We start from the raw sequence: 9796 nt of genomic DNA on the forward strand, positions 1-9796 counted from the left end.
AGAAGTGGACAGTGAGTCTGGTATTTTTGTACCTGACACGTGACTATAATTTTGGAATGAAAGCTATAACATTTGCTTCTATTTGTATGTTTTTTTTTTTTGAAAATGTCCTAAAATTTAATTATCCATAAAAGCTGTAATTTAATCTGACAGTAAAACACAAGAAGTAATATTAGAGTTGGTTTAGTATATTATATATTTTAGCTTTGAAAGCCATAGAAATCAGTTATCCCAGTTTTTTTCCTATAAAAGACCCATTTTTTCCAAAGCATTATGCACAAACAATTTTAATTAGAATATAATGACAGATGATACTTCATAATTTTTTTAAATAGAAAATGAAGTCAATGACTCAAAAAAGTTATCTGCTGCAATGAGTTTGAGGGGAAACTTCATAATCTATATCATTACAGATATAAAGTATTATGGTTCAACTTTTTAGTGCTTGACGGGGAGGAATCATGATAAAAAGGTCAATATGAAATCATTTGATTATAGTAGCAATATCTAACATTTGAAATGCATCCATGCTCTTTTGTATAATCATATTAGAGTCAAGTATATTTATTTTCACATCTGTTATAACTGCTATTGCAAAGGAGAAATACTATTGTCTTATTTTCCAAGAGTTATACCCAGAGTCAATTTTTTCTCCAGGGAACTTGTGCAAACCAATATAAGATCTAAATTCTTCACATAATATATAAAACAGGAGCAGCCTCTTCAGATTTTTTTTTTTTGAAGTCTGGAATGCTGGCCCTTTCCAATTAGGCAACAATTCTTCATTCCTGTAATCTGGCTCAGAGCTGCTGCTGACTATGGGCCTAGAGCAGCAGACATGATTTCTTTTTGGGCTTCTTCTTTTCCACTGGTGTTTTTCTATTTATCTGTCTGACCAGGTCATAAAATATCTCGTTAACGTCGATCTTTGATTTTGCAGAAGATTCTAAAAAGGCACAGCTACACCACTGTCTTGCTAAATTCTGGCCCTGTTCTTTGCCATCTACTCGCTTGTCTTCCAGGTCACATTTATTGCCGACCAAAATCATTGGAACATCTTCTGTGTCCTTAACCCGTAAAATCTGTTCCCTCAGTTCTTGTAAGTCATTAAATGTGGACTGAGCTGTAATAGAATTATACTAGTGCAAATCCTTGGCCATTCTTCCTATACAAATCCCTCATTGCTGTAAATTGCTCTGTCCCTGCTGTATCCAGAATTTCGAGCATACACTGCTGGCAATCTACTTCAACTTGCTTTCTGTAGGAGTCTTCTATAGTTGGGTCATACTTTTTTTTTTTTTTTTTTTTGAGTTGGAGTCTTACTCTGTCGCCCAGGCTGGAGTACAGTGGCCGCTCCCGGCCACCGCAGCCTCGACCTGCTGGGCTCCGGTGATCCTTCCGCCTCAGCCTTCCGAGGAGCCGGAATTACAGGCATGTGCTACCACGCCCGGCTGATTTTTGATTTATTGTAGAGATGAGGTCTCGCTGCCCAGGCGGGTCTCGAACCCACGGGCTCAGGCAAAATCATGAACTTCAGCCTCCCAAAGGCGCGGGATTACAGGCTGAGCCACCAAGCCCGCCTGGGTCATACTTTTCAACAAAAATCCCCTGAACAAACTAAACGGTCAGAGCAGACTTTCCCATGCCCCCCGAACCGAGGACCACCAGCTTGTACTCGCGATGATGAGGTCTGTTTAAATACTGATGATCCCCCCGGTCCGGCGCTTCCTCCACCTCCTGCTCCTCCTCCCTTTTCTCGGCGGTGGCTCTGGCTCCGGCTCTGCGCCGCGACGGCGGCCTCGGGAGCAGCGGCAGCCTATTTGTATGTTTACATATGTCTATGCATGTTTGTATGTGTGAGTGTTCTGCCTCTGGATGATATTATAGAAATTAATTTGTAATAGAGCTCTATTTTAGCTGACTTAAAGAAGAATATGTGCTTATATAAATGAAGGATATCTTCACCTCTTAGAAAAGCAGAAACTATCCAAAATATTTTTTCAAGTTCACATGATCTGGTATAATCTTTGGCAATTAAAAGCCAGCTGAATTCTGTTAGTTTAATTAAAATAGACATATCTTCTGAGTTGTCAGCATTAAATATAAAACAAACATACAGCTTTTTGTCCACCTCAATTTACCTGTCAAAAAAGTTGATGTTACCTGTCTCTGATGTTTAAGATCATAAAACTGAAAGTTCAACCTAAGAGCAAATGTGAAAATGCAATAGCAATTACTTCATACATATTAAGCATAGCAAACAAAACACCCATGTCTTTGACTTTCAGGTTTTTGTTCTCATGTTTACCACATAAAATACATGTGCTGTAAATATAGTTAACAGGCTGATAATTGAGAGGATGGCTAGCCATGTCTAATGCCACATGAAACTTTCATGAGTAATCAAATCATTATTGTTAAGAATAAGTGAATTAAATAGATGTAAGTAGAATGCAAGTTTATAAATGATAATTGATAAAGAAAAGAGCTTTATTTGGCTCATAGCTTTGTAGCCTGCACAAGAAGTATGGTGCTGGCATCTGTTTCTGGTGAGGGTTTCAGGTGTTTCCATTCATAGGAAAAGGCAAAGCAAAACTAGTCTATATAGAGATCAAGTGCTGAGAGAAGAAGCAATAGAGTTGTGGGGGTAACAGGCATTGTTTTAACAACTTGTCTAGCAGATACTAATAGAGTAAGAATTAACTCATTACTAGAAGGGCAACATCAAGCCATTCATGAAGTATCCAGTCCCATGACCCAAACACCTCCCAATAAGCCCTACCTACAACAATGGGTATCGAATTTCAACATGAGACTTGGCAGGATCAATAAAACCAAACTATAGTAAGCCTCTTGGGAAAATTGGCCTTGATCTGTGTTTCTAGCTTTACAGGTTGAGAGAAAAATTCCTTTCTGTAAGGTGCAGGAGGCATAAAAGTATTTTGAGACCCATGAGTAGATAATTTGCCTAAATCTATAGGTATCGTAGGTGAAGGCTGATGGCAAATTTGTGGTACAACTTCTTAACCTCAAGAGGCTTTAGAAGTCTAATTTAGGATTCCTTGTTAAAAATTGCAGCAAAGAAGTCTTGAAAAAGGGATAATCAATATTTATTTTAATTGGTCTGGTTCATGGGCACCTTGGCTATGGAACATGCCCCGGTATCTCAGCATTGTTCTCATTATAGCCATCAGTCATCATTTTAATCTTCCTTGTGTGCTGTATTCTCTTAAGAGTCTTAAATCCAAGTTCATAAACATCATGGTGCCATATTTTTTCACTGTGATTTAATGACAAAAGCAAGATAATTGACAAAAGAAACTCTTCTTCAAGAAACCAGGAATTGTGATTTATGAATTCTATGCTGAGACAAGGACAAAGAGCTATGATGGTGAAAGAATGTGGCTGGTATGCCTGAATTCTGGTCAATATTCCAACATTGAGTGGTGACCAAAAAATACAAAATATTTAAAACAACTAATATATTTTTAAATGAAAATCAAAATAATTAAAAATAATTTAATTAAAATAATTTAATATTTAAAATAATAATGAAAGTGTATAAGCTGAGAAGACTTTCTTAAAAAAAAGTTCTTACCTCAGCAAACAGAAACCCAATTCAGTGTAACTGGCAAAACAAAAGTTAAGTTTAGTTCATCAGAAACCATCAATAACTGGTGACTTTCCACTGAAATGATCCAAATAATGCCACTGTTTTTTATTTTAACTCAAAAAATATTTTCTTTGGCTTGTTTCGACATTCTCCCTATAAAAGCCTTCCTCCCTTGCCCCTTTGGAAAAGTCCTGAACCACATGCAGTCTTGTGCTGCCCAATAAATCAGTCTCCTCAAAAAACTCGAAATTTTCAAATCTGTTACATTTATATTTTAACTATTTATATGTATATACATACAAATACTGTATTACTATACATATATGTGAAAAATGAACATGCATATGTATATATGCAGATGTAGATATCTATAATATGCATGCGTATAATCTGGTAGCGATGGCAATCCAATAAAAAAGATGGAAGAGGAACATAATTGGAGTTCTGTTTGCTAAAAAGACTATAACAGTAGTATTAGGGAAGTAAATGAAGGGTGGAGGAGATGAGTAACTAGAGATATGCCGAACTACAGATGAGTCGTTTTTAGAGTAAGAGCTTCAGTTGTATCAGTGAGAATGTAAAGGGAATTTTAGTGTTGAAAGATGAGGGGTGGGGTGGACTGGTAGATGAGTGACTCATATGCTTAAAGAGTAAGAAGTGTGAAGAAAGCTAACAATTCAAGACTTCTTGAGGCAGAAGACATTCAAATTCTTTCTGATTTTTCTGTTTTTTGCTCCATTCACTAATGACTATGATGTCATATCATCTTAATATTATTTGAACATTGGTGACATGCATTTAAAGCACCTGATTATTCAACAGCACATTCCAATACCCTTACAATTCTACTGACTTCTTTATCTTAGTAGTATCATTTTTTAACTCAAGGAAGATGAAGACCATTCTCTTCCTATTATGTGACATCTTTTCTCCTATATGCCTATACCAGTTTAATTATTCATCTGCTCTGTTAATATTCTGATTTAGTGACTCTTTCCAGATTGTCAAAAAAATACAAGCACGGGAGGAAAGAACCTTAGAAGCCATCACAGTTTTAAGCAGCTTGACTCTTCTTATTCATAAAACTCACTACGTTAACAGCATACTCTTGGACGTTGACTCTGACTCATTGTCTTAACTCCCTTCTCATTTTCTTCCTCAGTTGTTGGGAGCCGGCCACGGAGGCCCACTGAGCGTTAGGGATCAGGGAAGGCCGTGGACCTCGAGACCGCTAGGACGTGTTCGGGAGCCGTAGACCCCATTTTCCTCCCCCTTTTGCCATGCAGCACAAATGACCTAAAGGAACTCTGCTGGCCTAAGCTGAAGGCTCTGTGACTGTGACAGGCATGGCTCACTCTAGAAACCCATTGTTCCTGTTTCCCATAAACTGCGGTTTCGGCCTAGGTATTAGATATAATTCAAACTCAGGTCACATTTGGGAGCCTTTTATACGGTACAAGCTTCTTTATAAGATTTAAAAGAATATTTGTAGAATTAGTATATACTTATGGAGAGCTGTTTTCAGCTTTTCAATGGTATAGATGATTGTCAAGAGTGGCCCAGCACAGAGTTTGGGCTGGGCCACATTCCTGAGAGCCCAGCATGTACTTTGGACTGGGCTGCATTCTTTTGGGCTGGCTTTAGCTACGGTTAGTGTATGTCTCTTTTCTACCTATTATAGAAATTGAATTTATTTTATTCATAGAAGGTATTGTAGAATAGGTCATGCTACGAATCATGTTAGTTCATACATAATCAATCATAATATTTTTAGGTTTAATAAGAATATAGTTAACTTTAAGAATTTTCATAGTCTCCACTTTCTACTATCGAAGTTTTTGCCTTAGTACATTTACAATTTACATTTAGGTTTTAGAAGCTTTGCTGCTGCTAATCAACTTTATATATTAGAATTAAGAATTGGAAAACTTTCATAGAAATTAGGATAGACATATAAGACTTTGGAATAGCCATTTTGTTAAGAGATTGTAGTCTATTGTTCCAAAAGGTGGCCCACCGTGGACCTTGGACTGGGCCACATCCTGTAGGGCCCAGTGTGATCTTTGGACTGGGCCACATTCTTTAGGAAATTGGCTTAAGCTATAATTAAGAGCTTCCGTAGCATTGTATAAGTGGTAGAGTTTAATTTAGTCATCATGGGTATTGAGTGAGCTTTAGAAGTTATTGATTATCAGAACATCATTAGACTAGTAAGGATTGTTACACTGCTTTTGAAGAACATTAACTAGCAAAGGGAACAATGAGACAATCTTGGAGTTTGTTCCTCCTCACACCTAAGCATCTGGTGGGTAGGGGATGCCCCCCCGCACCTGGCTTTGTGTTCATGTGAAAGACTTGTGAGACTGCCTGTCTAAAATTTGGGGATAAATACCTGCTGTAACTTTCAATAAACGGCTTCTGCTCATTTCACTGAACAGTTGTCCACTTTCTTTCTTTCTCTTTCTTCCTCTTTATATCTATCCTTCCATCTTTCTTTCTTTTAATATCTATCCCTACAGATTCGCCGATGCCACCACATCTTCCAAGGGACTCCCCAAAACTTGCAGGGGCTGGCCCCCCGCACTCAGTGCATTCCCATCTTTGTTTATTTCTTTGCTCTATATATGAACTGAGTCTCTACAAGAAGTGAATTTCACTCATTCCCAATAAAATGGAATAAAAGACCTTTTAATATTTAGCAGAAGTCTTGGGATTTGCCTCTGTTCACTCAAACACAAGTCTGCTTCCATTATAGAGTTAAATGTAATGGATGTTTCAGGCAATACAGCTGTATTAGTATCAAAGACACCATACTCAAGTCCATATCAGATGAACTATACTATTTTAGCAGGTAATGGATTTACAGAACCACATTGAATAACACACAACACTATAAAATATTTTTATTTGCTTTCTGTTATAATTATTCTGTGATGATATGAACATAATTAAAATTTATTGAATGTTGTTGAACAACATGAAGGCATTTTAATTAACTTGTTAAGTGCTAACACCTTAAATCATTAAAATCCTAGGACAGTTATAATTGTAAAAACCTTTAACACTAATAGAAACATAAGTACTGCTAACTTGCACAATTTTGTAACTATTTTACTAAACAGAGAAGAGAGATTAGTTTGAGATCTAAACATTTCTTTTTAACAATTTTAGTGAGTGAATCTATTACTTGTTTATTTCTGAGTCTGTAGATAATGGGATTTAACAAAGGAATTACGACTGTGTAAAAGAAAGAGTCCATCATATCTGGATTATCTGCTTGTGCTGATGGAGGGAGCACATACATGAAGAGAAGGGTGCTGTAGTACAAAGAGACAGATAAGAGATGGGTGCTACAGTAGATGGAGAAGACTTTCGTTATGCCTTTGACAGACTTTTTTTTTTAAGACTGTAAAGAAAAAAAAAGTATAAGAGACAAGAACAGTCCCAATGTATTGAACCTAAGAAAATAAAAATCATTAGAAAATTAATAGAAGTATCAGTACAGGAAATCTTTAACAATGGGATACTGTAATAGTAAAAGTGATTTATTATGTTAGAATTACAGAAGGAATTTATTCTGTATGTAAAAAACCTTCATGAATGAAAGCATGAAACAGACCCTACATATGATAAGACTAACAGTTGGATGCATAGTGCATTGGTCATAATCACCAGATAGAGTAAAGGTTTGCATATGGCTACATAGCAATCATATGCCATTGATGCCAAGAGAAACCACTCTGTCATTACACCAATTGCCAAGGAAAAAAATTGTATCTTACATTCAGGGAGAGATATCTTATTTTCAGTGAAGAAGCTGATCAGCATCTTTGGGGTCACTGTGGATGATAACCAAGCATCCACAAAGGCTAAATTCTCAAGGAATAAGTACATGAGAATATGAAGGTGAGGGTCATTCCAGATAAGAGCAATCAGACCAAGGTTCCCCACAATAGCAATGAGCTATATTACCGAAAATGTAAGAAACAGGGGGATTTTCCACTCTGGTTTCTATGGAAGTCCTGTAAGAACAAATTCTGTCAACAATGTGGCATTTTTCTCTTCCATGTCCTCACTGCATGTCCTCTAAAATAAACACAACACATGCAAAAGAAAATGTGCAATAGATTCATGATTTGAAATTGGGAAAGAGGTGTTAAAATAAACTATACAATTATCCATATTAATTTGTTTTATTTATCAGTACTATAATTGATGAACACTATATTTGAATAATTAAAAATGAAAAAATTATAACTTTTTGTTAAAAAATGACACAAGAATGAACAGACTTAGACAAAAAGAGAGACATTCTTTGCATTGACTAAATTTATGTGGCCATTATTAAATGAAGTAGAATAATTCTGTGTCTGGGTCATGGATGCAGTGTCAAGAGGAAAAATTCTTGAATGGCTTGGATTAGAAATAAATGAATTGAATTCCATATAAGGGATTTTAAATTTTATTCTTCTTGAAATAAGCATACTCCAATAATTTTTAAATGGAGAATGACCTCATAATATATTTTTAAATTTAATTTGGAACCTACTACTAAAGTGCAGGAGAACCCAAGTCAGATGACAGAGGAGAATTATCTGGGAGATTCTTTTGTGTAAAATATAGATTGTGAGGTTGTAATGTAGAAATGAATGAAGTAGTTTAGGAATGAGGTCTAGAATTCTGTATTTTGAAAATACCCTCTAGGTGACTGAAATGCACATTAAATGTCCAGTCCATGTATGATATGACACTGGGAGAGATAGTGATACAAGGAGTTAGATTCAAAATAATTCAGAATGTAGAATCTCTAGAATACTGTCATATATTTGATATGAATGGAGTGGTCAGTGAAGGAGACAGAATAATAATCACATAATCTGTCATCGAATTGTAAAATAAGTGATCATTGAAGGAGAGCTAACAAAATAATAGTGTTAGCAAAATAATCTAATAGAGTTAACAAAATTTAAAAAAATTAAAAGCACTACTCAGTCTTACCACCATTTTATTTACCTATATTATAGTCATGAAAACAAAATAAAAATTCAGTTATAGTGATCTGATTTCACCTGGCTATCTGACAACTTGTATTCTTAATTTAAAATTGTAATGAAAAATAGCATTTTTAACTTTTCTATAATGCATAATGAATATTATAGAAATGGCTTCTTTCTTACCCATATCTTGAAAAAATTGTGGAGATCCTATGAAACTGTTAGGCTTTCTAAAACAGAAAAAAAATGCAGTAGCACAGGAATGCCAGTAATGCAGGCAGCAAATCATGGCATCCACCTTTATTTTGAGTCTTTATTTTCTAACCTAGGGAAAATGTTGTTTATATAAATTTGTTTTGAACACAAGGGTCATCTAATTGTACAACTATGTGTTTTTGCCAGAAGAGGAAGGAGTGAAAAATTGGAATTCTCCTAAGAGTGCCAGAGGAGTCTCTATAGGACACATTGAAACTGGTCTACTGGGCATTGTTGATTTGGGCATGTATGAGAAGTCCAGGTTGTCTCAGAGTGCATTATGCACTTCTGAAACTATAAACCTCATTTCATTGTAGATACTTCTAGTTTTAACAGTTGAAATAATACTTTATGCCACCATTTCCCACAACAAATGACACCTCTGACATATTTATATTAACTTCAGCTTATGTAGGAAATAGACCCTTAGTGCTTTGATTAGTATGGTCTCCTCCGAGCTAATCAAAACATGATTTTAGTAAAACCTAAGATATGGATTATCTTCAGAAGCCAACCCCGGGCAAAGTTGTCTTCCTTCTGCAATCTGCAGCTCAAATTCCAGAAGTATACCTAGTTCTTAGGTGAGCTGAATTCTCTTGAAAAATCTTACCAGGTAAAAGTCAAGGGGAGGAAAAAGGAAAAACAAAGACAAAGGACCTCTTTGAGTGGTGGCCTAAATCTGTGTTTCCCAAAATTCAAAGGATGTGAATGTCCAGGAGAACTTGTTGAGATGCAGACTCTTTTTCAGGAGTCCTGGGGTGGGGGCTTAGGAGTCTTTCTAACAAGGTGATATCTTGGACACTTGCAATCTACAAGACCTTTTTTTTTTTTTTTTTTTTTGAGTTGGAGTCTCACTCTGTCACCCAGACTGGAGTGCAGTGGCCACTCCTGGCCACCGTAGCCTCGACCTGCTGGGCTCCGGCGATCTTCCCAC

At 36.1% G+C, this 9796-nt stretch overlaps 1 pseudogene; it reads right to left on the bottom strand.

The window, feature by feature from the left end:
* Positions 1–824: 824 nt before the first annotated feature.
* On the bottom strand, positions 825–7681 carry LOC103272439 (annotated as a pseudogene).
* Between the last annotated feature and the right edge of the window lie 2115 nt (positions 7682–9796).

Source organism: Carlito syrichta, unplaced genomic scaffold (genome assembly GCF_000164805.1).
Source record: "Carlito syrichta isolate Samal-C Ts95f unplaced genomic scaffold, Tarsius_syrichta-2.0.1 Scaffold312566, whole genome shotgun sequence".
Lineage (NCBI taxonomy): Eukaryota > Metazoa > Chordata > Mammalia > Primates > Tarsiidae > Carlito > Carlito syrichta.